At 34.4% G+C, this 23917-nt stretch overlaps 1 non-coding gene and 1 pseudogene across 1 annotated transcript; both read left to right on the forward strand.

The window, feature by feature from the left end:
• LOC18053909 overlaps window positions 1-23704 on the forward strand; it is a 24817-nt pseudogene extending 1113 nt beyond the window's left edge.
• On the forward strand, window positions 18027-18133 carry LOC112096030. Its single transcript, XR_002904188.1, has one exon. It is a non-coding gene; the product is annotated as a small nucleolar RNA R71 (small nucleolar RNA).
• Window positions 23705-23917: the final 213 nt, after the last annotated feature.

A 23917-nucleotide genomic window follows, 5' to 3' on the forward strand; every position in this document is an offset into this window, starting at 1 on the left:
ACTGATTCTAAATTAACAGGAAGAGACAGTGGCTGTTTAATGTGGTTTGGGGACCTGTTTGATGTCAGAAAGACACTTAGAAACTTCACCGGATAGCCTGTCTACATACGAATACCCGCTTCTGAACCAGGCATAATTGTTGCATTCTTGAAGTTGATGGTACAAAATTGTTGGGCTCTTTGTTGGAGTAAGGCTTCATTATAAATCCAGTAGTCTTCTTGTTGAGTTAAAATACATTTAAGCCTACTCCATTTCAGGAATTGAATTGCAGACTCGAGTTCTAGTATTCTTTCAGCTCAGTATGTGTTTCTCTCGTTCGTTAGTTGAGCATGGGACGCACTAATCAAAGTACTCTGCTAGGAATCTAGTGCTTAGCTTAACATAGGATATTATTTACGCGTAATCATCAAATTTAAGTCAGAGTCCTGTGGATGCTAAAATGTTTTTGGATCTAGGAAACAAGAAGCTAATTTGGATAGCTATAATAGTTGTCGTACCCGTGGTACTTCTTCCAGCTCTTTACACATTTTGTTGATCGATGTTGTGTTAACGAGGTCGAACCCATAGGGATTGTTATAAATTGAAAAATCTAATTTAAATCTAAAATTAATATTAATCATAATCTAGTTGAGCAAATTAAGTTTTTAAGAGAAATTAAACTAATTAAACTAAGAAAACAATTAAAATAAAGGAGAATTCAATAAGACAAAGGTTACCAAGATTTCATAATCCACCACTATTCAACTAGTAATTATCTATCAATTAATTCATAATTTCAGAGTGGCAACTCGAAATCAATCTATGTCATCTCATGGATATAATAATTAAATCCAATGAAAGTTAATCTTGTGTAGATCTTCTTCTGCTTAATGCTATGATATCTAAGCATTCCATGTAAACATATTGAATAACAAAGAGTCAAAGTTTTCCTAAGTATTTTGTATAAACAATTCAATAAAAACACAGAATCAAAGATAATAATATATGGACTTTAAAGATCCAAGTATAGATTTAGTCAAATATTAATTCTAACAATCAGTAATGCATAACAGAATTGGTAAAAAGATTTAATTATATTCAACTAAATATGTGAAACAAAAATTATAAACATTAAAGAACATATTTAGGGAATTAATTAAATAAAAAGATAATTATTTCATTAAATAAGATTTCATCTTTAACCTCAGTATAAGAAAATTAGCTAGACATACTTAGATTGAGAGCAACAAAATCAATTAAAATCAGCCATTGGAAAATTAAAGTGATGTTGCTGCTCTATTCTTCTCCGCCGAATGCCTCTTCCTTGTGTCCCCTTTTTTCTTTAATTCTCTTCGGCTTCGCTTTATAATGCCAATGACCACCAGGTAAGAAAAGGAATCCGTATGCATTAATTGGCTCAATCCAATTCCAATTCTAAAGTCAATTTTAAAATCAAGATAAATCTTTTAATAATTCAATATTCCTGAATTGGATTAATTAATTGCTTTGATTTCTTTCGCTCGGATTCCATCAATTCTTGGCTGTATTTTTGTCTTCCAATTTAATCTTTATTGCTTCCTAAATTGAACTTCTTCATTCCCTTTTTATCCATAATCTCAAATTAATTCCATATTCAATAAAATAATTCAATTAATTAAAATAAAAAATAGTAATAACTAACAATTATATATTTAAGGGTAAAATATGTGTATATTATCTGCTCATCAAATACCCCCAAACTTAGATTTTGCTAGTCCTCAAACAAAAGTAAAACTAGAAAAAAAAAATTAACAAAAAGTAAATCTTAACTAAACCACTTTCGCAGATAATTACAATTGCATTTAACGTATGCAACAAACCTTTAAACCCATAGGCGGCCTTAGTGGACGAGTTATAGTCTCATAAGAGCTTCAGCGATGATACCCCTAAACATCATTTTTTTTAAAAAAAATAAAATAAAATAGCAGAAAAAGAACAACTGACTTTAAATAAAACATAAAAATAGCCTCAAAGATTGCATAAGTTATATAGTTCAAAGAAAATTTCAAATATTGGCAAAGTGCTAACTTTAATTCAATAGTCAATCTCATCTCTCTTTTGATTTTGGTAGTGCGTTATGAATCAATTAAATTAAAATACATTCTTAAAATACGTAATATAAATAGCATTTGCCTTGAACAAAGAAAAGAGTAAGTCAAACTAACCTTATCATCTTGATCTCGAAATTTTTTTTTCCACATGCTTTTTTGTGCATTTTTTTTAAGCACATGCACTTGATCTGATTTTTTTTCCTTCTTTTTCTATATAACCATACTCAGGAGCTTTCACTCTACCCCTAAGGTAGCCTTTTTCTCATGGTAGATTATCCTCTACATACTTGTGATACATAGGCCCAAATTATTCGAGAATAACTTCATTCTTAAGGGTTATAGGTAGCTATTTCTGACTTTAGTGCCTGTGTATACTATTTTGTATCGTTGAGATAAGAATCGAGACAAACAATCATTTACTCAATCTAAAATTCTCAACTCAGGCTGTGTCAATCTCAAATTTCAAATCAAAATTATGGAAGAATTGATATTAGTGCTCATTGTATTTAAAGAATCTCAATCAAAAGGAATTAACACAAGAATCAAGTATAAACTAAGACAATATTCAATCTTTTCTAAGAACCATATTCATTGTCAATCAAGTTCTTATCATTACATTTTCACATAAAAACAAACACTTTTTTTTTTGAATTTTTGATTTTTTTTCAAAATTTTTTGGTTTTTTTTAATAATAAACAAAGCACACATTATTCCCACTCCCAAACTTATTTGGAACATTGTGCTCAATGTTACATAATCAAAAGATATGCATGCAAAAAGATGAAAAAGATAAAAACATAAATAATAAAAGAAGAAGTTGGAGAGATCACATCTGAATGAGCTAGGGAAGCTTAAAAGAAAATGACAAATAAAAAAAATGTTAGAAAGAAAAATAAATAATGAAAAGAAAGCCCACTATTTAAATAAAATTAAAAAAATGTAAAGATAGAATTAATTAATCCTGATAAACAGGACCATCTAAGAGTATCTCATCAATTTCTGGTGTTTGTAACTCTAAAAGTGGTTTTAATCTTTGACCATTGACTTTAAATAATTTACCATTTTTAGGATTTTCAATTCCAACTACTCTATAAGGGAAGACAGTACGAACTATAAAAGGACCAGACTATCAAAAACGTAACTTACCTAGAAAGAGATGCAATCGGGAATTATATGAAAGTAATTTCTGACCTAGAGTAAAGGATTTTCTCAAAATGTGCTTGTGATAAAAAAAACTTTCATTCGCTGCTTGTAAATCTTAGCATTCTCATAAGAATAATTTCTAATCTCTTCAAGTTCTGCTAGTTGTAGTCTTTTCTTAGAACTAGCATGCTGCATGCCAAAATTAAATTTCTTGATAGCCCAATATGCACGATGATCCAGCTCTACTGGCAGATGACATGCTTTTCCATTTACAAGTCTATAATACCCATAATGCATCGTCAAGTCTCAAAGACCAATCCTTTCTATCTGGCCTAACTGTTATTTTAGAATTTGCTTATTCTCTCGATTAGAAATCTCTACTTGGCCATTGGTTTGAGGATGGTACAAGGTGGCAACCTTACGTGTAATGGAATATTTATCCAAAAGAGTTTTGAAAGGTTTATTGTAAAAATGGGTACCACCATCACTAATTATAATTCAAGGAAAACCAAAACGAGATAGAATATTACTCTTCAAGAATTTCATGAAAATCTTATGATAATTGGTTTTGCATAGAACAGCTTCAACTTACTTTGACATGTAATATATACTGATAACCAAAAAAATGAGGAAAAGGTCCCACGAAATCAATATCCTATACATCAAAGATCTCAACAAGAAGAATAGGGATTGAGTGGCAACATATTCCTCTTTGAAATGCTACCAATGCATTGACACCTATCACACAAAGAACAAAAAACATAAGCGTCATGAAAAAGAGTAGGCCAATAAAAATAACACTGTAAAAATTTTGTAGCTTTCAAGTGGCCTCCACAAGCTTGTTCATGGCAAAAAGAGATGACACTTTGAAATTCACTCTCTGGAAGACATCTCTTAATAATTTGATCAACGCAATATTTGAATAAATAAGGATCATCCAAAAGAAATTCTTCACTTCAGCTAAAAACTTTGTTCTATCTTGCTTGGTCCAATGTTTTGGGATTTGACTTGTAGCAAAATAATTAACTATATTAGCAAACCATAGTAAAACATTTACATTCATAAGTTGTTCGTCAGGGAAAAACTCATTCGAAGGTAAGAATTCTGGAATAAATTTGAGATCAAGGCGAGACAAATGATCCGCCACAATATTTTCAGAACCTTTTTTCACAACATTTTCAAAACCTTTTTTATCTCTAAATTCAATGTCAAATTCTTGTAAAAGTAATACCCAATAGATCAATCTTGCCTTAGCACTTTTCTTAGTAAGCAAATATTTCAAAGCAGCATGATTAGTAAAAATAATCACTTTACAACCTATAAGATAAGATCTGAATTTATCTAGTGCGAACTCCATAACTAGCATTTCTTTTTCTTTAGTTAAATAGTTCAACTGTGTGTCATTGAGTATCAAACTAGAATAATAAATAACATAAGGCAAATGATCTAATCTTTGTCTTAAAACTACTTCTATAGCATAATCAGATGCATCACATATACTTTCAAAAGGCAAATCTCAATTTGGTGGTTGAATGATAAGTGAAAAAGTCAACAATTTCTTAAGTTTTTCAAAAGAATCAAGGCAAGAATCATTAAAGATAAAAGGCACATCCTTAACAAGTAAATTTCATAAAGGTCTAGAAATTTTATTAAAAGCTTTAATAAATCTTCTATAAAAACTAGCATGTCCAAAGAAAAATCTTACTTCTCTTACGGATTTGGGAGGTGGAAGATTAGAAATTAAATCCACCTTGGCTTTGTCAACTTCCATATCTCTGTTGGAAATTATATGACCAAGAATAATACTTTGTTTTACCATGAAATGACACTTTTCTCATTTTAGAATCAAGTTCTTTTCTTTACATATCTGCAAAACTAACATTAGAAGTTGCAACCATTCATCAAAAGAATCTCCATAAACAGAAAAATCATCCATGAACACTTCAAGAAAATCTCTTAACCATATTGGAAAAAAATACTAAGTTTGCATATTCGAAAGGTAGCAGGTGCATGCATATTCGAAAGATAGCAGGTGCATGCATCTTCGAAAGGTAGCAGGTGCATTGCATAAGCCAAATGACATTCTCCTATATTCAAAAGTTCCAAAAGGGCAAGTAAAAATAATTTTCTCTTAATCCTCTACGTAAAAAACCCTTAGCCCCCTACGAGGGTAGGTCTCGCTCTGATAAGCTATAGGAATATGGTTATAACTTGAATATCCATGTAGAAAGTAATAAAAATCATGACCTGTAAATCTATCAAGTATTTGATCAATAAATGAAGAGGAAAATAATCTTTTCTTGTGACTCAATTCAATTTTCTATAATTAATGCAAACACGTCAACATGTAGTTACTCTAGTAGGAATTAATTCATTATTAGCATTAGTAACTACTGTACCACTAGATTTCTTAGGAACAACTTGCGTAGGACTAATCCTAAAGCTATCTGAAATAGGATAAATAATTCCTACATCTAATAATTTATTATTTAAGCTCTTACCACTTCTTTCATGTTAAGATTTAGCCTACGTTGTATATCCCTGATAGATTTAGCATTTTCTTCAAGATGAATACGATGCATGCAATTTACTGGATTAATACCTTTAATATCAGCAATAGTCCATCCTATTGCCTCTTTATGGTCTTTTAAAATACCTAACAACTTACCTTTTTGTTCAAGATCGAGTGAAGAAGAAATAATAACAGGTAGGGTATCAGATTCTCTTAAGAATGCATATTTCAGAGTGTCAGGCAGTGTTTTGAGTTTGAATTTTGGTGGTGACTTTGTAGATAAGCTAATCTTCTTCTCAAAATGAGGCAACAGTTCTACCTTTGTCTTCCATTTAGTTGTGTCCACAATTGGAGTTGCATCAACTAAGATGTTGACTTCTTCAATTGCACTATCATCATTAGAAGATAAACTAGAATGAGTTAAAGATGTCTTTAATGGATCATCATTGTGGTTATAAATGAATGAATCTTCTACTAATTCTTTTATCATATCTACTTCAACATATTCATACTCTTCTTGTGGCTGCTTAATAACATTAAAAATATTTAATTCCATGGCCATGTTACCAAAGGACGGTTGCATGTTTCCATTCCTACAATTAATAAGAACATCAGTTGTAGCTAAGAAATGACGACCTAAAATAATTGGGGTGTGTTTCTTAAAATCCTGCACATGCTGACTATCAATAGGAATAAAATCAACAGGATAATAAAATTTGTTAATTTGTATCAACACATCCTCTATAATACCATGAGGTATTTTCATTGACCTATCAGCAAATTACAAAATAATAGAAGTTGACTTTAATTCACCTGGTCCAAGCTGTAAGTAAATAGAATAAGGCAGGAGATTAATACTAGCTCCTAAATCCAATAATAATTTATCAAACAATCGGTTCCCTATAACACATGAGATAGTATAGGTAGGTGGATCCTTAAATTTTGATGGCATTTTACAGTGAAGTAAATTGCTAGTTTGTTTAGTTAAAAATACTTTTTTGGTGACATGTAAGTTTCTCTTTTTAGTGCATAAATCCTTCAAAAACTTGGCATATGAAGGAACTTATTTAATAGCATCAAGTAAAGGGATGTTTATACTTACTTGCTTGAAGATTTCCATTATCTCACATGTTGAAGTCCCTTTCTTTACCTTTGTTAGACTTTGAGGAAAAAAAGCCTTAGAATTGTAAGATAGTGGGCCACTTTCTTCTAAATCATTCAGTGATGAGTCTTGTGATGTAATTGGATTTGAATAAGCAGGTTCAGATGTATTTCTTATTAGAACCTCCACTTTGTTGTCAAATAATTTTCCTCTTCTCTAGGTCATAATTGATTTTGCTTCTTTATGCTAATGGCTTGAACTCGATCTAACTTCGTGCACTTCTTTAGGATTAGGGATTGATTAACTTGTGAATTTTCCTTTTTCTCTCAGCTACAATAGTTGTTAATTGACCTAATTGATATTGAAGCTTTAGAATAGCTTGAGAGTTTAATTAAAAAGCTTGTTGAGTTAACTGAATGAAACTTGAAAGTGTATCCTCTAAATAAGGTTTTCTTTGTTGAAGTGCAACAAATTACGACATAGAATATTGGGCAGGGGGATATACTTGGTTAGGAGGGATAAATTGTTGATTGGACATGCTAAATTGTTGTTCTCTTTGGTTTGATAAAGGTTGATTTTGTTTCAAAGAAACATTAAGGTGGTTCCTCCAATTAGGATTATATGTGGGTGAATATGCACTATTGGAGATTTTTTTTATATGATTGTAAGGCTTGTAACTGCTTAGAATAAGCTTTTTGATAGGCTGGTAATGAAGGATAATTATGTGCTGCATGAGATAGGTTGGAACAAAGAGCACAAATCTCATTAGCAACACTAGGGTGATAATTCATTGATTGGTTCATAGCTAAGGCATCTGCTTTCCTAGAAAGAGTAACTAGAGTGACTTTCACATCAAAATCATCCTTAACTTCATATAGACCCTTTCTAGAAACTTGAGTTGATTTCTTTCTTTGATTTGAAAATTCTCACTGTTGAGAATTTTCAGAAAGTGAATTAAAGAAATCTCATGCAGCCTCTTCATGTAGGTTCAAAAATCTCCCACCATTCATAAACTCTACCATATGACGATTTGACATAGTTAAACCATTATAAAAGCATTGTATAAGTCTCCATTTCTCAAAACCATAGTGGGGACCCTTAAGGAGTAAATCATTAAATCTTTCCCAATACTCATAAAATTGTTCACCCTCTTTTTAATTAAAATCATTTTTCTCTCTCCTAAGAGCATTTTTTTTGGACATAGGGAAACATTTAGTGAGGAACTTATTACTTAAATCATCCCATGTAGTAATAGATCCAACATGAAGTGAATTCAACTTAGCTTTTGCTTTATCTTTTAATGAGAAAGGGAACATACAAAGCTGTTGGTTGATTTCTATAATCAATTATTATCAATGCTAATGTGCAAGTATACACAACAAGTAATAAAGTGATGAGTATTCAAGATCGTCTCCACAGGGATTGATGTTACTCAAAATGCTAAAGCAATTACAATAATGCAAATCAACTAAAGACCGAAACAAACAATTGTCAAATAATTCTATCGTAACTAATAATTGCAAGAGATGGAAATAAAACAATATTGTAATGAAATAAACTAAGTTAAATGTGTCTAAGATTCAATTGGGAATATAGTAGTTGAATGATCAAACTCTCCTAATGAGGTGACTGTTGTTTACCAATTTAGCACCAGTTGTTACAATAAGTGCTGCAGTAATGGGTAGAATAAATCTGCATCCGCAGCTATCGCATGTTGGAAATTTCATACCTTTAAATCTACTAACAATGACCAGTTGCTCATATATTTATGGTACGGCATTATAACCTTTAATCTCTCCACCCTACAAGGTGAACACCTATGTCTAGAGTGTCACAAATCTTAACTTCAAGTATTGCCCTTATGGGATTCAAGATAACCTAATCCAGGAAACTCGGCTTAAGAACAAGTAATACTCTAATAATGTCCGCTAAGACATGCCCTTTTGCTGCTCTATCTTGGCTGAAACTATTCAATGGGTGGTCAATCGAAATAACAGTTATATTCATAAAAACTATTAGAGTATAATGATACAGCATTACCATAATAACATATAAGAACAGTCAAGAACCCATTGAATTATTTGTCACTCAACCACAAGTAAGTTTAGTTCATAATCTGGATGAGAAAAATAAACATAAATATATTGATCTCGGAATACATCCAAACAATTAAAGGAAGAAGAGAAATATAAGTTGAGCACGATGAAAGATAAATAATTCTACATGGTGCTTTTCTTTGTTTCCCAATAGCACTCCCTAATCTTGATCTCTTTCTGCTTGCCTTTATAATTATTTTTTATGATAATTCCTTGCCGCCCTTCTATGTGATGCACGCCTCCTTTTATATTGCAAATTAGGGTAAAAACCAAAGCCCATGAGCGTGCATGTGTTTAAATTAGGAAACATGCATATCGCGATTTTATGGCTAACCCGCGCTTTAAGCTTTCTCCCGCATTGCTCTCTGATTACTGCAGCACTGGTTGCTCTAGCATCCCCTTATGAATTTAAAACCTACAATTATGCACCTGTTTTTAGCACAAATTACTTGAGTTAAGCAAAACTTATTAAGACCCAACTAAAATGAATATTTATGCAAAAGGTAACCAAAATGTAATAAAAACATTTTATTTGCTCTCTAAATGATCTTAATTCAAGTCTAGAATTGATGTAATAACTCTCATTTCCTAGAGTTATCACACCCCCAAACTTAAACTATTACTTGTCCTCAAGTAATGACACATACTAACACTTCACATAAATAATCATTCACACAAATTTAGCTATTTTATCAACTTTGCAATGATTCTTCCACCTTCAGATCATATTCTCAATCATGTAAGATGACCATAGTAAATTAGTCCTAGACTTAAGCTTCTTTCTGTCCGTAGTGTGTGTGTGCTCTTTCGATTGAATTCTAGATATGATATAGCATCACCAAGGGATTGCATGAATTGCAGCAGTGAGAACACTTCATTCATAAATGGGGTAATCATAACTTTCACATACTCAACTGTGATTATTTTAGGATTGACAAACTAAGGAATATTTAACCTCCTCACTGTAACATTTATCTTTCATGTGAATGTTAATCAATTGTAATGATGACACCCAATTACTCAAACCATGCCCAGATTAGCGTTCCTGCAGCATTAATTGTAATGTAATCTTATCTAGAAGTGTCTTTTACTCAAGGCTGAACATGGAGCTCATGAATAGACCTGGCTATTCAATGCCTTAGACAGAGGATATATATATATTTTTAGAACATATATATGCTACAACATTGCTTATAACTCTTGCTACCTTTGAACACAAGTCTGCATATGGGGTACATACTCAGATCTGGTTACTCAGCAACTTGAGCCATTGGAACAGATCGTATTCCATAGATATCACAGTTATTCAAACTTGCTTCTTCCTCCCCAAACTTGAGATCTTTTCTCTTCTTTTGGCTTTGCTCTAACAGTCTCATACAATTCAACCAAAGTCTTAGTGTCGGGATAAAATTTCACTTTCATCTATAACTATCTCTACTTGGCATATATTTATTGAATAACACTCAATTTATCTTCATTAGGCTTTCAAATCCATACACAAACATGAGATAATAGAGCTCCACACCACACAAATATAAACACATGCATACAAACATAAACATATGCATTCGGGAACATAAACCCCCCCCCCAAACTTGAGAGTTGCTGTGTCTTCACAAGCAAACATAACAAAGGCACACAAATTGACACAAATTTTTTTTTAAGGTGAACTAGTAAGGAAAGAGTACTCCCCTGTGGTGGGGACTGCAGCACATGACAGGATGCTATCAGCGCTTCGTGGATGCACTGCGCAGCTTATCCTTTGGTGAAGCTTTTGGGGAAGTGCCTGGCAATGTCTTTGTCTTTTTCGCTGCGGGGCTGGTGAGAGGAGTTGTGGCTGGGGTTGTTGTAGCAGTACCTGTAGACGTACTGCCTTTTCATTTGCTGGATCGTCTTGGATTGGTGCGAATAGGCTGGCTAGGAGTTTGTTGTGGGGGCTTTTGAGTTAATGCATCAGCTACCTAGCCCTCAGCTGTGATGGCGGCAATAATCACAAGTAGTTGCTTGGCTTGCTCAAGTGTAGGCATAGCTCTGGCTGCTGCAGCAGCCAGCTCAGCATCAACTTACTCCATCTCATCTTCAGAGGCTGGAGGTGTTGCCAATTTTGCTTTAGTATTGTCCTTTCTTTTACCCTCAAGGACTGGAATAGACGGCTCCTCTTCAAGGTCTTCCTTCTTTTCTTCTTAAATAATGTTCTTTTTTCTGGTTTTGGGCTGGGTTGGGATGGTTGGTTCCTCACGGTCTTTCTCCGAGTTGTCCTCTTCCTCTGTAGGTGAGCTATCAGCCTCAGACTTGTCACCTTATTCTTCAGGTTGGTCAGATGATTCAGTGTTTTCTGATTCTTCCTCTGCTTGTGGTTCGGCTACAGCATCTTCTGCTGGTTCCTCCATGGTAGTGGCTTCTGCACTAGCCTCTACTGGAGCATCGGTGGTGTGGGTGTTAAAATTAAACTGCTGGAGCAGTGCATCAAGGAAGTTCCGATGAGTGCTTTCATGTACAGAGCAAATTGGTGTAGTTGGTTGTCTAGGTGCTGTAAATAACTCCAAAACCAACCATTTTCCCTCTGTTGAGCTTCCACACATTGAGTTATATTGTTGCTGAGTGCCTGGATAGTTTGTTCTAAGCAATAAATCATCTTGCTCTTGTGACAATAGCTGGTTCAGTGGTTGTTTCAGCACTCTCACCAGCAACTCGCTCAATAGTACATGCCGTAAATGCACCATCATTTTTTACATGTTCATCTCTAGCGTCAAGACGAACACCTGAAACTACACAAATGCTGGTGATGAGTGAGGGAAATAGCACTGCAGCAGTTCGGTGAGTTTTGACTGCACAATCTCAGATTTCTTTCGCAATGATGCTACCTATATCTATAGGAAGCCCTCGAACTATGACATATAACAAGACCAACCTTTCTTATGAAACTGTAGTAGTGTGAGTGGTGGGCATAAGCCTAGATTTCAGAAATTTCACCCACACCTTAGCAATAGGTTTCAAATCTATCCTATTAACTACACGTCCTTTCTCGTTAGCCCATAATGCCCCTTCGATTGTAAGAGTTGTGAAAATGGTGTTCCACTTTTTCGGGGTCAACTTATCACGCAACTTAACATACTCACAAGTAATTTCAGCAGATAAGTTATAGAAAGCATTGATGACATGAGAGTCTAATGGGACAAGTGTATTTCTTACCCAAATGTTGTGCTGATCAGGGCTTACCAAATTGGTGTAAAATTCTTTGACTGCATGCAGCACAGGATCTCGAGGGTGGTTGCAAAACTCTGGTCATCCTCGCTTTGCTGCAGCATTATGAATTGTTTGCACAATTCCCATGAGTTGGTCTGGAAATTGAAACCCTTTTTCTTCTAGAATCCTACGCGGCTCTATGAATTCTTCATATTTTTCTTCAGTGTGGTAACTCTGGAATCGTGAAGGATCTTTGAGGCGGCTTGCTGTTTTCTTATATCTCGGCATAGCTGTAGCAGTAACAAATTGAGGCTATTGTTCTTGAGAGTAAAAAGAGAAGAAGAGGTTAAGAATTAGGAGAATTGGGTCTGCGAAGGAGATGGGGAATAGCGGCGTAGAGTACTAAGCACAGTGACTCCTTTTTTATAGTGGACTTTTAATTAGAGATAAACACGGTAACTTGAAATAATTGAGCGAATAAAATATTTTGAATTAAATGTGCATATCCCAAAATTATCGGCCAGTGAAATTAAAGCTTTAATTTCAGAGATTTGTTTCCGCAATTTCTATCCATATCTATGCGTCCATCTGTCACGATTTTATCTCCAACGGTAAGTGAGAGGCTCCAGCTTTAATTTTACTGTAACGGTAAAATTAGTTGCTTCAGCACCCATTCACTTATTCTAACAACGGATACATACTCCACACTAAAGCTTCTGACACGTGGTTCACCTCTGAATTCTACCACTATACACTCTCACTTGTCAATATGGAATTCAATTGTCACACTTGCTTCAAACTAAAATTAATTCTAAAGCTATTAAAAGAAATAAATAGATCAAATTAACGCGAAAATAAAGAATGCAATAATGTAAAAGGATGAAAATAAATGGCTAATCATAGGAAAACAAAAATTAAATAAGATGGTAAAGAGGGAAAATTGTCTACAAAACCAAAAGATATCAAAATTGGTTTGAAGTGGCTATCTCTTCAATGGGCTGCCTCCTATGAAGCGCTTGATTTAAGGTCCTTCAGCCTGACCTTCCTTCTTTGTTCAATAGCTGGGTTCTTTAAGGAGTAACACCTCCTTTGAACATTCTGCTGCTGGATGTATGTAATGCTTAACCCTGTGTCCATTAACCTTGAACTCGTGGCCTGTTTGTTCATCTAGAAGATCAATAGCTCCATGAAGATAAGATTTTAACAATTTAAACGGGCCAGACCATCGTGACTTGAGCTTTCCCGAAAATAATTTTAGTCTTGTATTGTGGAGTAACACTAATTGGCCAAGGGTGAATTTTCTGTGTTGAATATGCTTGTCGTGCCAGTGGTTTGTTCTCTCTTTATAGATTCTTGCATTTTCATATGAAAATAGCCGTAATTCATCAAGCTCACAAAGTTGAAGTTTCCTTTGCTCTGCTGCAGCATGCATATCCAAATTTAATTTCTTCAGTGCCCAATGTGCTTTATGCTCTAGCTCTAGTGGCAAATGACACGCTTTGCCATAAACAATTCGGTAAGGAGACATGCCGAGTGGAGTTTTGTATGTTGTTCTGTAGGCCCATAGAGAGTCATGCAAATGTAAAGACCAATCGTTCCTTGTTGGGTTTACCATTTTTTTTAAGATCTTTTTAATTTCTCTGTTGGACACTTCAGCCTGACCATTGGATTGTGGATGATATGTTGTTGCTATCTTGTGTCTGACTCCATATTTCATCATTGCTACAGTAAAGATTTTGTTGCAAAAATGTGTGCCTTCATCACTAATAATTGCTCTAGGAGTGCCAAACCTGGAAAAAACATTTTTTTGAAGAAAAGTCACCACTGTTTTAGCATCATTGGTGGGTAATGATGCAGCTTCTACCCACTTGGAGACATAATCCATAGCAACAAGGATATATAAGTTCCCAAAAGATTGTGGGAAGGGTCCTATAAAGTCTATTCCTCAGACATCAAAAACCTCCACTTCCAGGGTGTTGGTCAATGGCATTTCATGTCTTCTCGTTATGTTCCCTGTCCTTTGACACCTGTCACAACTTTTGACAAATTCATAAGCATCTTTAAAAATAGTGGGCCAATAATAACCTGATTGCATAACTTTGGCAGCTATTCTATGACCACCAAAATGTCCTCCATATGCTGCAGCATGACATGACTCCAGTATATGAGGTATTTCTTCTGCTACAACGCATCTTCTTATTACTTGATCTGAGCATAGCTTATATAAATGTGGGTAATACCACTGATAACTTCTAACATCATGAAGAAATTTCTTTTTCTCTTGAAACTTTAACTTAGGTGGTAGCAACCCACTTACTAAATAGTTAGCAAAGCCTGCATACCATGGAGATTCTGACTGCTGCAGCATCTGTGCTTGTTGTACTACCAACAGTTGTTCATCAGGAAAAGTTTCAGTGATGCCCTTCCTTGTCAATGTACTAGTGTCTGCTTCCAGCCATGACAAGTGGTCTGCCACTTGATTCTCAGTCCCCTTTCTATCTTTAATTTCCAGATCAAATTCTTGAAGCAATAAGATCCAGCTAATTAATCTTGGTTTGGCATCCTTCTTTGAAATTAAATATTTGATGGCTGTATGGTCTGTGTAAACAGTTACTTTAGTACCCACCACGCAAGCTCTGAATTTGTCAAAAGTAAAATATACTGCTAGCAACTCTTTCTCTGTAGTGGTGTAATTGATCTGAGTTGGAGTGAACGTTTTGCTTGAATAGTATATGGAATGAAAAACTTTATCCTTCATTTGCCCTAATACTGCTCCCACAGAATGATCACTAACATCACACATCAATTTAAATGGTAAAGTCCAATATGGAGATATAACTACTAGAGCAATGATCAGAGCTTTCTTTAATTCTCCAAATGCTTAAAGGCACTCTTTGTCAAAGTGAAATGGTTTGTCATGCTCCAGCAATGAACACAGAGGCTTAGCTACTTTGGAAAAATCCTTAATGAATCTTCTATAGAATCCAGCATGACCCAAAAAACTCATAATACCCTTTACTGAAGTTGGAGGTGGCAGTTTATCTATTACCTCTATCTTAGCTTTGTCTACCTCAATACCATCCTTGGATACCTTGTGACCCAGCACTATTCCTTCTTGCACCATGAAATGGCACTTTTCCCAATTGAGTACAAAGTTGGTCATCTCACATCTTTTAAGAACTTCTTCCAAGTTGTGTAAACAATCATTGTATGTTTCTCCAAAAACTGAGAAGTCATCCATAAAAACTTTCAAAGTCTACTCTACTATATCAGAAAATATAGACATCATGCATCTCTGAAAAGTTACTGGAGCATTGCATAGTCCAAATGGCATTCTTTTGAAGGCAAATGTTCTATAGGGACAAGTAAATGTAGTCTTCTCTTGATCCTCTGGAGCTCTAGCAATCTAGTTATAGCCTGAATACCCATCTAAGAAATAGTAGTACTGTTTTCCAGCAAGTCTGTCCAACATCTGATTTATGAATAGAAATGGGAAATGGTCTTTCCTTGTGGCTTTGTTGAGCTTCCTGTAATCCATACACACTCTCCATCCAGTCACTGTCCTTGTAGGAATAAGTTCATTCTTCTCATTAGCCATTACTGTTATCCCTCCTTTCTTTGGAACACATTAAACTGGGCTTACCCATGAACTGTCTGATATTGGGTATATGATTCCAGCATCTAACCATTTGATGATTTCCTTCTTCATTACTTCTTTCATAATAGGATTCAGCCTTCTCTGGTGCTCCACCGAATTGCTGGAACAATCTTCTAATAGGATTTTATGCATACATATGGATGGACTTATCCCTTTTATATCTGTCATGGTCCATCCAATTGCTCTTCTATATTTTCCCGGTAAATCTACTAAGCTCTATTCTTGACCTGCATCCAAAGTGGAAGAAATGATTACAGGGAGTGTGTTGTTTTAACCAAGATAAGCATACTTTAAATGTGAAGGTAACAGTTTTAATTCAAAACTATGAGGTGATTCAATAGATGGTAAAGTTGTTTTTACTTCCCTATCTGAAAGATTCAGGTGTTCAATAAACCTGTTGTGCCTGTCAGATTGTTGTTTGTCCATCCAATCTGTTTAGATTGCTGCAACATCTTCTTCTTCAACATCTTCAAAGGTGGTGACTTTGTCAAGTACATTACTGCAGCCTCTGTCCATTCTGTCTGCTATAACAAGATCCACTACACTTAGGAAATTGCAATCTTCTACTTCATCAGGGTTCCTTATAGCCTCTAGTACATTGAATGTGATTTGCTGATCATTCACTCTCATGGTGAGCTCTCATTTCTGCACATCTATCAGAGTTTTTTCAGTTACTAGAAAATGTCTTCCAAGTATAATGGGTACCTCTTTGTCAGCTTCAAAGTCGAACACAATGAAATCCACTGAAAATATGAATTTGTCAACCTTCACCAATACATCCTCTATCTTTCCTTCAGGGTATGCATGAGATCTGTCAGCTAATTGCAGAGTGACTGTTGTTGGTCTGCACTCCCCTACTCCCAGCTGCTTAAATACGGATAATGGCATCAAATTAATACCAGCTCCCAAGTCACAAAGTGCTCTGCCAGCATACCTAATCCCTATAGAATAGGGTATTGTAAAACTCCCTGGATCTTTCAATTTTGTGGGAATTTTACTCTGGAGCATATGACTGCTTTCCTGTGTTAAAGCAATAGTTTCAAACTCTCCCAACCTTCTTTTTCGTGCCAAGATATCTTTTAGAAATTTCACATAATTTGGCATTTGCTCTAAAGCTTCTACAAAAGGTATATTTATGTGTAGTTGCTTCAGCACTTCCAGGAATTTGTTGAACTGCTTGTCTTGTTTTTGTTTCTGGAACCTTTGTAGGAAAGGTGGTGGATGTCTAAACTGCTCGGTAGCTTCAGGAGATATCAAACTTTGTTTGTTTGATTTGGTACAAGTTGTAACTACTGGTGTTGTAACTTCTTTTTCGGCATATTCTAGTTGAATTTCCTCTGCAGTTGTTGTAGCTTGGCCCATGTAACCAGTGTCTTGAAGAGGAGGTTATTGTAACATACTTCCATTTTGAGGTAATTTTTTAGCTGAATTGAATTCCATCCTATTTTTGGTTACATCAACTAGGGTATCAACATTCTTTCCAAACCTCAAATTAATTACTTTGCAGTGTTCTTTGCCCTCCCTCCTAGGGTCTTTTGTGTTGCTAGGTAGGCTTCCTTGAGTTCTGCTGCTCATTATTGTGGCTAGTTGCCCATTTTGGTTTTCCAGGTTTCTCAAGGATACAGTTTGACTCTGCACAATTGCTTCATTCTTTGCAATGTACTCTTTAATCAGTGCTTCCAGTGAAGTGATTGGATCCTGACTGTTATGCTTTTGCCCTTGACTTTGCTGATGAAAACCAGGTGGTTATGTGTTTCTGTTTTGTCTATTTAATGCTGGAGCATTTCGATTCTAACTACTCCATATAAAATTTAGGTGTTGCTTCCAGCCAGGGTTGTAAGTATTTGAATATGGGTTGTTCTGAAGTTGTCGATTGAAATTACCCACATAGTTTACTGAAGCTGGGTTTCCAAGACAATTATCAAAGTCATGCCCTTCACCACAGTATACACAAGAAAGTTCGACAACTTGCTTTACTGTTGCTAGAGCAGATGTCAAGGCCTTTACCATGTTAGTCAATAAGGTTACTTGTGCTGATAAGGCTGTAATTGCATTGATGTTGTGTACCCCTGTTGATCCTCTTGCTGCTGGTTGCCTCGCTGAAGGCCACTGGTAATTATTGTTGGCAATTCTTTCTAGAATTTCATAAGCTTCAGTGTAAGATTTAGATAACAGAGCTCCATTTGCTGAAGCATCCACCTTTAACATTGTACTCGGATTCAACCCATTGTAGAAAGTTTCCAATTGAATGCAAGAAGGGATACCATGATGAAGACACCTTCTGATCAATTCCTTGAATCTTTCCCAAGCCTCATACAAACTTTTATCTTCAAGTTGATGGAAGGAAGTAATCTCATTCCGCAACTTTGCATTTTTTTTCGGTGAGAAATATTTCATTAGGAATTGATCAGCCAATTCATTCCATATAGTGATGGAATCAGATGGTAACGAATTTAACCATGCTCTTGCTCGATCTCTTAAGGAATAAGGAAAGAGCCTCGGCCTTAATGCATCTTGTGTTGCTCCAGCAATTTGAAAGCATCACTTGCTTCCAAGAACAATTTAAGATGGAGATGAGGATCTTCATTTGGCAATCCATTGAATTGCCCAACTGTTTGTAACATTTGAAACATCACTGGTTTTAACTCAAAATTTGCAGCATCTACTTCAGGTCTGATGATGCCAAGATGTACAACTTGAGGAGTTAGCACATTATAATCTCTTATAGCTCTGTCTCTGTCATCAGCCATGTAAATAATATTGTTATTGCCTGGCTGTCTCCCGTTAGCATGTTCATTCTGCTCTTCTTGAATGTTCACTGGTTGTAAGGGTCCGTGAGGATTCAAATTTCCTGCATCTTGTAAATTATTCATGCTTGAAGCAATTTCTGAATTCCTTTGTTCTTTTCGCAATCTCCTGACAGTCCTTTCAATCTCAAGATCGAATTAGAATACCACAGATCTGTCTTTGCGCATGCATGTACCGATCTGCCAATAAATAGAATAAATCAAATCAAATCAAACTTTTGCGCTATCAGGATTTACTTTACACTTCAAAAGTAAACAATCAATCCCCGACAACGGCGCCAAAAACTTGTTGGTTGATTTCTATAATCAATTATTATCAATGCCAATGTGCAAGTATACACAACAAGTAATAAAGTGATGAGTATTTAAGATCATATCTACAGGGATTGATGTTACTCAAAATGCTAAAGCAATCACAATAATGCAAATCAACTAAAGACCGAAACAAACAATTGTCAAATAATTCTATCGTAACTAATAATTGCAAGAGATGGAAATAAAACAATATTGTAATGAAATAAACTAAGTTAAATGTGTCTAAGATTCAATTGAGAATATAGTAGTTGAATGATTAAACTCTCCTAATAGGGTGACTGTTGTTTACCAATTTAGTACCAGTTGTTACAATAAGTGCTGCAGCAATGGGTAGAATAAATCTGCATCCGCAGCTATCTCATGTTAGAAATCTCATATCTTTAAATCTACTAACAATGACCAGTTGCTCATATATTTATGGTACGACATTATAACTTTTAATCTCTCTACCCTACAAGGTGAACACCTATGTCTAAAATGTCACAAGATAACTTAATCTAGGAAACTCGACTTAAGAACAAGTAATACTCTAATAATGTCCGCTAAGACATGCCCTTTTACTGCTCTATCTTAACTGAAACTATTAAATGGGTGGTCAACCGAAATAACAGTTATATTCGTAAAAACTATTAGAGTATAATGCTACAGCATTACCATAACAACATATAAGAACACTCAAGAACCCATTGGATTGTTTGTCACTCAACCACAAGTAAGTTTAGTTCATAATCTGGATGAGAAAAAAAAAATATAAATATATTGATCTCAGAATACATCCAAACAATTAAAGGAAGAAGAGAAATATAAGTTGAGCACGATGAAAGACAAATAATTCTGCACGGTTCTTTTCTTTGTTTCCCAACAGCACTCCTCAATCTTGATCTCCTTATTCTTGCCTTTGTAATTATTTTTTATGATAATTCCTTACCGCCCTTCTATGTGATGCACACCTCATTTTATATTGCAAATTAGGGTAAAAACCAAAGCCCACGAGAGCGCATGCGTTTAAATTAGGAAACATGCAGATCGCCATTTTATGGTTGACCCGCGCTTTAAGCTTTCTCCCGCATTGCTCTCTGATTGCTGCAGCACTGGTTGCTCTAGCATCCCCTTATGAATTTAAAACCTACAATTATACACTTGGTTTTAGCACAAATTACTTGAGTTAAGCAAAACTTATTAAGACCCAACTAAAATGAATGTTTATGCAAAAGGTAACCAAAATGTAATTAAAACACCTTATTTGCTCTCTAAATGATCTTAATTCAAGTCTAAAATTGATTTAATAACTCTCATTTCCTAGAGTTATCAAAAGCCTAATTGACTCATCGTTAAAATTTTGAAAACAAAATGTAGAACATATGTCAAGAAATTCTTTAATGTGCAAATATGGGTCCTCTCTCTAACCCTTGGAAAGATGGTAAAGGCTGAATGAAAGAGAGCTTAAGTTCAAAGTGTGTTACTGTAGTTTGTGGCAACACAATACAAGATGGTTGGTTGGCTACAAGTGATGAAAAATATTCTCTGAGAGTTTTCTCTGCCTGCACTAGTGGTAGTACTGACAATAGTCTATTTGGGTCATCCATCACTTGAGAAAAACTAACTTGATTACTATCAATTTTAGACTCTTTTTTGACCAAATGGTTTGTTGAATTGCATTCCCAAACGCTCATAAACTAACTCAACAAAGAAAGAAAAATAAAACCAACAATAATGAAAATAACAAAAAAAAAATTTTTAAAAAAAGAAATCAAACAACCAAACAATGAATTTAAAGTTTAATTCTAATTTTTTGTGCTTTTATTTAAAATAAAAAGACAACCTAAATTATAACTAGTGGAAGAATCAAATCAACCTAGATTAAACTGACTTTCTGGCACAATCCCAGACAACGGCACCAAAAACTTATTGTGTAAAATTTTAATATACTAACAAACGCACGAATTTGGATATATAAAGTGGTAACGAGGTCAAACCCATAGGGATTGCTATATAAATTGAAAAGTCTAATTTGAATCTAAAATTAATATTAATCCTAACCTAGTTGAACAAATTGAGTTTTTAAGAGAATTAAACTAAGAAAACAATTAAAGTAAAGGAGAATTCAATAAGACAAAGGTTACCAAGGTTTCAGAATCCACTATTATTCAACTAGTAATTATCTTATTATCAATTAATCCTTAATTTTAGAGTGACAACTCGAAATCAATCTATGTCATCTCACAGATATAACAATTAAACCCAATGAAAGTTAATCTTGTGTAGGTTTTTCTTTTGCTTAATAGTATGATATCTAAGCATCCCATGTAAACATATTGAATAACAAAGAGTCAAAGATTTCTTAAGCACTCTGTGCAAACAATTTAATGAAAGACACAAAATCAAAGATAATCATATATAGACTTTATAGATCCAAGCATAAATTTAGTCAAATATTAATTCTAACAATCAATAATGTATGACAGAATTGGTGAAAAGATTTAATTATATTCAACTAAATATGTGAACAAGAGCCATAAACATTAAAGAAAATATGTAGGGAATTAATTAAATGAAAAGATAATTATTTCCTTGAATAGAGTTTCATCCTTAACCTCAATACAAGAAAATTAGCTAGACATACTTAGATTGAGAGCAACAAAATAAATAAAATCAGCAATGGGAAAATTAAAGTGCTTCTGCTGCTCTATTCTTCTCTGCCGAATGCCTCTTCCTTGCGTCCTCTTTTTCTTTAATTCTCTTCAGCTTCTCGTTATAATGCCCATGACCACCGGTTAAGAAAAGGAATCCTTGTGCATTAATTGGCCCAATCCAATTCCAATTCTAAAGTCCATTTTAAAATCAAGCTAAATCTTTTAATTATTCAATATTCCTGAATTGGATTAATTAATTGCTTTGATTTCTTCTGTTTGGATTCCTTCAATTTTTCGTTGTATTTTTGTCTTCCAATTTAATCTTTATTACTTCTCAAATTAAATTTCTTCATGTCCTTTTTATCCATAATCTCAAATTAATTTACAATTTAATAAAATAATTCAATTAATTAAAAATAACAAATAATAATAACTAACAATTATATAATTAAGGGTAAAACATGTATATATTGTGTGCTCATCAATGGAGGAGAAAAAGCAAAGAGAAAGGTGACCTTCTCTTTGATCACTCGTATTTTGTGCGCCTTTGAGAGAGTGAAAATGAAAAAAACAATTATACTCACCTTTCTAAATGCTAATTTGCAGAAAGAAAGAATATAGAAATCGATCAAGATATGTTATCATTTGACATAAATATGGGCATTACGACGGAAGCAAGAGGAAAGAGTAAGGAATCTTGTATTCCATTTTTCAGCTTGGCCAGCATAAGTGCAGCTACAGATAACTTCTCCATGGAAAATAAGCTAGGAGAAGGTGGCTTTGGACCTGTCTACAAGTTAGCATTCTTGTCATCTTAACTGCAATGAACAGAGCATAGAGAGTGGTGGTGAAATATGAAATTAAAAGTAGGGAAAACTACTTAATGGAGAGCAAGTTGCAGTTAAAAGGCTTTCAAGTCAGTCAGGACAAGGACTAGAAGAGTTTAAAAATGAGATGATGCTTATAGCAAAACTTCAAGACATAAACCTTGTCAGAATCATTGGTTGCTGTGTAGAAAAAGGCGTAAAGATTTTGATCTATGAGCACATGCCAAACAAAAGCTTGGATTATTTCCTTTTTGGTATGGATTTGTTTCACTCATTCAAAAAATATTTTGACTACCGTTGATCATCAGCATTTGTTTTAACCTATATCATTCACAGTTGTAGATGTTCGTCCCTCAATATATGGTTTGATGTTGCGACAGATCCTGCCAATAAAGGTCGCTTAGGTTGGGGAACACGAATTAGGATTGTTGAAGGAATTGCTCAAGGGCTTCTTTATCTTCACCAATATTTTAGATGAAGAGTTAATCAGAGATCTCAAGTCAAGTAATATTCTCTTAGATAGAGAAATGAATCTCAAAATATCGATGTTGGGTTGGCAAGAAAGTTTGGTGGTGATGAGTTGCAGTCAAATACAAAATGGATAGTTGGAACATAGTAATTATATTTGAATTGCAAGGATCATTTAAATCCTCATTCAAATATTTACTTTCAAGATGGTTTAAGTAATTGACAATACAATGAATTTCAATGGATATATGTCACCTGAGTACGCTCTGCATGGCGTCTTCTCTATCAAATCTGATGTGTTTAGCTTCGGAGTACTACTTTTGGAAACACTTAGTAGCAAGAAGAATGCTCACTTCTATAATACTAATTCACTAACGCTTCTAGGCTATGTAAGTGACAAGATTTCTTACTTCTTTTTTTTGCATGCTTTGAATATTTTAAGATTAATCTAGTGGTAATCCTAGAGGAACAAAGTTTAATTATTAACAGGAAAAGTAAAGAGTTTCATACATCAATAGAATCAACTTGGGAGCTAGCTTATTCAGTCAGAGTTTGAATGTTTTGTTCTACTTCAAGTATGGAATTTGTGGAATGATGGTAGTTTATGGGACTTGATGGATCCCATGTTGCAAACTGAAGCTTCATATCCGATACTGAAGAGATACAGTAACGTTGATCTTTTTTGTTTTCGAGAGAATGCGACAGATAGACCAACCATGTTGGAAATTGTCTCAATGCTTTCAAATGAGATTGTTAATTTACCTTATCCTCAACAGTCGGCTTTTTTATATGTGAGAATTACGAAAAATTCAGTTCTTCCCGCAAAATATACAGGCTGAAGATTCTTCAATGAATTGCTTAACACTTTCAGTGATAGATGCTCGATAGCTATATGATCCCGCTTTAGGTGCTTTAGTTAGAAAGAAATCAAATGTTCGACATTTGCTCAGAATCTCCTCTTTTCACTACAAAAAAATAGGCGACGGGAAATAACCGTCATAAAAGGTGGTGCATGACAGACAGTTCATCCATCATTTATGTCTGTCATTTATTTATGACAAAATATTTTCCGTCATGAATTCTTGATGGTATTTTACAGTC

The sequence above is a fragment of the Citrus clementina genome, unplaced genomic scaffold, assembly GCF_000493195.1.
Source record: "Citrus clementina cultivar Clemenules unplaced genomic scaffold, Citrus_clementina_v1.0 scaffold_1, whole genome shotgun sequence".
Lineage (NCBI taxonomy): Eukaryota > Viridiplantae > Streptophyta > Magnoliopsida > Sapindales > Rutaceae > Citrus > Citrus x clementina.